This window comes from Chanodichthys erythropterus, chromosome 17, assembly GCF_024489055.1.
Source record: "Chanodichthys erythropterus isolate Z2021 chromosome 17, ASM2448905v1, whole genome shotgun sequence".
Lineage (NCBI taxonomy): Eukaryota > Metazoa > Chordata > Actinopteri > Cypriniformes > Xenocyprididae > Chanodichthys > Chanodichthys erythropterus.
In genome coordinates, this window is record NC_090237.1 from 22,911,158 (window position 1) to 22,916,755 (window position 5,598).

At 35.1% G+C, this 5,598-nt stretch overlaps 1 long non-coding RNA gene across 1 annotated transcript; it reads left to right on the forward strand.

Annotated features, from left to right (window-relative positions):
• Positions 1–2,031: 2,031 nt before the first annotated feature.
• LOC137005114 (uncharacterized) lies at positions 2,032–4,500 on the forward strand. Its single transcript, XR_010892209.1, has 5 exons — positions 2,032–2,192; positions 2,825–2,983; positions 3,133–3,184; positions 3,291–3,328; positions 4,193–4,500. It is a non-coding gene; the product is annotated as an uncharacterized lncRNA (long non-coding RNA).
• The last annotated feature ends 1,098 nt before the right edge of the window (positions 4,501–5,598 follow it).

Consider the following 5,598-nt stretch of genomic DNA (forward strand, 5'->3'; position numbering starts at 1 on the left):
CGTTAGTGTAGGAAGGAAGGGGACAGGGTCGGCGGTTAACTGCTGACTGAGCTTTATTTCAAAATTCAGAAACGTAAAACAAAAACTGTGCAAGGCACAAAACAAAATAAACCACAAAGGGCTTCACTCCAGTCACGGCATATACGATCCACAAAGGGCTTCACTCCAGTCACGGCATATACAATCCACAAAGGGCTTCACTCTGGTCACGGCATATACAATCCACAAAGGGCTTCACTCCAACGTGTCGTGCACCAGCGGCTCAGTCAGCAGTCCCCCTCTCTCTCACCGACTCCTGCTTCTCGCTGCGTTTTAACCTGTCTCCGCGCCAATTACTGAAACGAGAAACAGGTGTTCGTGATTTACATTTAACTCGCTCACTCACCAAAGATCTCCCGATGCTCTCTCCCGCTGCAGACCTCGCTGAACCACGCCCCCCTCGCCACAGATTAGTTTACCCAAAAATGAAAATTCTGTCATTAATTACTCACCCTCATCATTGGAGGGACAGAAACCTCTCAGGCTTCATCAAAAAGATCTTAATTTGTTTTGAGTTCAGAAAAAGCATATGCATAAAATACGAAGTATACTTTGGGCTTTACACACAGTAATGAATGTTTAAAAAACAAAACAAAAAAGTATTGGGTAAAAGCATCCCCCATGTTATGTTAACCTAATGATGTTATTTTGTTTAAAGGCCTACAGTTGGAAGCAGCTGTTCTCCTCTTGCCTGCACTGTTCAAGGTGGACCTGGGTTTGCTGTTTGACATTGAGGTGAGCCATGAACAGTTGACTACAGTTTGTGAAGCACAATCTAATCAAAGCACGACACTTATTGCACATTTTGCTATACAAATGATAATACACAAATTATTCTCTCGATGTGAAGAGAAAATTACATTCATTTTCAGTTAATGGCCAAAAGTATTTGAGCAGTTGTATATGACAGTAGTTGAAATTAATTTAGCTTGTAAGGTTTGCCTTTCAAATAAATATGTGAAGATGGTTAATGCTATTATCCCCTCTTCTCCAGGGCCATGCTCAGACCAGCCCTCCTGTCATCCCAACACCTAAGATAGTGCCTAAAGCCTGCGTGAGGATCATCTCATGCAGTATGACCACATTTTGTTCACGTTGGATGGCCAGTTAATCACAGAGCAGAGTGAGGACATCTTGATGGCACTGGACCTCCTGCTATGTGTATATTTTGCATTTGGAATCAAATCCAATCCAGTATCCTAAAGGACTGAAAAAGACACTGACCTTTTTGAAGTGTGTTGTTTTGAAATTGAAGGATGCAGACGGACTTCCTGTCACTGTAAATTGAGTGTACAACTCAATCTGTGAGTAGAATTTCGGAGTCAATATTCTCTCTTGCTCCCTTTCTTATGGTTTTAGTTCCAGTTTCTATATTGTTTTTGAAATCATGAAGGACTTACAAAAATGTTAGTTTCTATATTTTGGACTTTTATTTATGTTGCCTAGCAGGTTTTTTGTTCTTGTACTATTTGATTGATCTTGGGTAAATAAATGATGTACATTTCTACATTTTGGACTTTTATTTATGTTGCCTAGCAGCTATGGATTTTAATTTTACTATTATAGGTGAACATATAGGTGCATATATATGTGCATATGTACCTATATGGGTATATGTATGCACATATATATGTATGCACATATATATGTGTACATATATGCGTACATATATATATATGCGTACATATATGTACATATAATATAGGAAAACGGCCAATTTTATATATGTCACACATATTAAAATCGTAAATCAAAACCTATATTGAAACATATGTTTATATAGGTTTTTTCCATCTACATCTGCCACAAATAATGCTAGAGCAGTGGTTCTCAACCAGGGGGCTTCAGTGGTCCTCCAGGTAGGGTTGCCACCCGTCCCGTGAAATACGGAATCGTCCCGTATTTACAGCCAAAATGACGCGTCCCGTATCAAATCAATACGGGACGCGATTTGTCCCGTATTTTACATAGGTCCATATTATGCAATAATAACCAACTGCAGAACCGCAGAACCATACGTCATGACAGTCTGAGGACGACAGCGCCAGACTAACAGCCTGAGGGCGGAAGTGGGCGGAGTAATAGTCTCACGTTGGATGTGGGCGGAGTTGACGACAAACAAGCAAACAATCATGGCGGAAGAAGCGAACACGGTAAAAAGTTTCTTTGTGTTGTGCTTTTAATCGATCACGTTTATGTGTTGTGTATTTATTCGATCGTTAACACTTAACATGACTCAGATATTTTGTAAATGGGCTTCAAAGTCACTTTATCACGTCTTTTGATATTTTACAAATCGTCTCACGTTGCTTGCGCCCAGGTGAATAAATACTATAGTAATTTATAGTAAATACTATAGTGTTTTTGAACCATACTATAGTACTATAAATACTTGAATTAATTTATTGTGGTAATTCTATAGTTGCTGTGATAATATGGCAGCTATAATAATATAAACAAATTACTTTACCCAATATTGTACTAAGTTTTCTACAATTTTAGGGTATATTATACTACAATATACACTACAGTTTACTGTAGTAAAAACTAAAGTATACTATTTATACTAGTTTATCAGTTCACTATAGTTAATATTATAGTATTATGTAGCATTCATTAGTGTTGTAAATACAGTATGGTTCAAAAACACTATAGTATTTACTATAGTATTTTTTCACCTGGGTGTTTACATATTCATGGTTTGTTATTTTACTTGTTGTTGGTACTGTATTTTATTTAATTGGTTACATTTTACAATACTGATCAGTGTTTTTGTGGATTTTAGAGGCATATTAGTATCGGGAGATGCTCCGCTTTACTTCATTTACAGCGATGCAAAACGTGCTGCAACAACTTCCACTGCCCAGTGCTCTTAAACCGACCAGACGGCACAGGTTGAATGCACAGCTTCAAATTCACTTAAAAAAAACTGTCGTTCATGGAGGTATGAACGTTTCTTTTGTATTCTGAATTTAAAATGTTGTTTTTGCAATGAAGTAAGTAGTAATTTTGACTTTAGAAGAATGAAACTTGTTTCTTTTATGCAATTTTTATGGTTATATATCTAAGTTTTTCTTTGATTTTGCAATGCAGTAAATTGACAAGCAGAATCACCCCAGAACAAGATAAGCTGATCAAAAACAAGGTTAGTTTTATAAGACTTTCATAAACACATAAGCTACTTATACAGATGGTGTGTTATATCTGTCACATCTTTTCAGGAATAACTTAATAATATTCTATTGTTTTAGAAACAGTTGACCGGCTGTGTGGGATCTTCATGTTAATGGTAAGCAAAAAAAAAGGAAAAGTTAAAAGTTTTTAAAAATGTATGAACTTCTCTTTTCATTAGAATGAAAAACATATATGAGGGCTTTTCATACTTTAAATAGTTAACCCTGGGTGATTGTTAACCCCAGGTAAACAGAATCCTGGGTTATCTTGATTCACGTTTCACACTGATCATCATTTACCTGAGGTTAACAATTAATCCTGAGTATTCATATGCACTGTACATTACTAAACCCTGGTTAACATCCTTATTTGCAGTGTCAGTGTCACTGATTGGATGAACAAAGCACACAATATGTTTTCATAAATGCTTAGGCATTGCACATCCTCATTACATATAGTCAACTTCCTCATTACATATAGATCAAGTTTATCCTGAATGAACATTTCAGACTATAAAAGAATTAAACAGTATTTTCTGCTCTGCAATTGTTGCATTTTTCTGTCAGCATTTGTTTTTTTTTTTCTTTCCAATGCTGAATTTTCTATTTATATACAATGCACAGTGTTTCTGTGACTGTCAAAAGCATGTAAATATACAAGCAATATGTGGAGCGTTACTTTACCCACGGTTAAAAGTGGTGTTTAGGACGACGATAACCCGGGGTTAAATGTAGCGTGAAAAGCCATGTGAATTGCTTGCCTTTTAAAAAAAAAAAAAAAAAAAAAATTATACTGAACATAACTGATTAATTTCATTGGTGACAGAGTATGATTTAAGTCTTCAATATATAAACATGAGAAAAACAGAATGTCAAAACTTTATTATACATGCTGTGCTGCATCCTGACTACAACACAAAGTGTTGTTAAATACACTTTTAACATCTCATCCCATTTGTTTATACCCTTCTCTCATGAAGGAACCACGGATCACAGAAGACTTCTGCGCTGCACAACAATCAAAGGTCTTTACGGGTTTAGTGGAAGAGCTGTGCTTTCTGATATTGAAAGAAAAAGACCAGGAACAAGAACTTTCACAGGCTGAAACAGATGATGACAGACAACTGGCCAAAGAGCCTTTAGTGTTTTGCTTTCAAATTAAGGATGATATGGACATTTTACAAAAAAAGTTTATTTTTTTAGATTTAATTTGTCATCATGTACCTGCTGTTCAATCTACACTCAATTTGGTTTGATTTTGTATTTTTTTAGAGCAAAGCACAGCTAGTGGCTATATAATGCTTTTGCTCTCACATTTTAGTACATTTTATTAAAATTAAATAAATATCTTTTGTTTTTGGGTTTGATGGATCTGAATGTGTTTAATTCATGCATTCTAGTGTACAACCGTGTAATGCGTATTATATATTATGAAAAACAATGATTCATTCTGAAATGCTTAAGTAAAATATTTTATGACAAATTAATAAATGTTTATCGATTTTAGTGTTTAAGCTTTGTTGTGTTCAATTTATATTCAGTTAATCATTTAAGACATAAAACAAATTTATGAACTTTTAAAATATTAAAAGGTTACAAGGGGATTTTAATACACACATAGGCTATATATATATATCTTAACGTGATTGTGTATATGATTAAGCTATTAACACAATGTGAATCTATATCTATAATTTCAGTTAGATCGTTTTAATACAATATTTCACATTAACATGGTTTTAAACTTTAAAATGCTCCAAATGGAGCGATGCCTACGGAGATAAATTGGCTCCGCCCACTTCCGCCCTCAGGCTGTTAGTCTGGCACTGTCGTCCTCAGACTGTCATGACGTATGGTTCTGTGGTTCTGCAGTTAGTCCTATCTCATATTATGCAGCATCCCATGCAAATCACCCCACCCGCATTGTGTAAAGACACGTCCTGATTCCGCCCCTGATTGGGTAATACTCGCTGCCATCATGGTTTGATTGGTTTGTTTCAGGTTCACGGGCCGTGAATCTCGGCCAATCAGAGTCAGAGGAGGGCAGATCTCCTGAGGCAGATAGTGTAATGTTTTTTTTCTTTTTTCTTTTTCTTTTTATCACCTCAAGTTTTTGATTGATAACGTTAGATTTCATATGCTGCCTATTAAGAAATAATGTTAATAATGTACATTAATCATGTTATGGTAGGATTTGTTTAAGGTTAAGTTGTACAGTCAGACACATAAGCATTACTTTAATAAGAGATAAGAGATATATATTTAATACATATTTAATCAAAATATAGTACCTATGTGAATAAAATAAACAACTATTTGTTATGCTTAACCAATTTAAATAATTGCATCATTCAATACTATAGAATTAACAATAGACAATATAAAA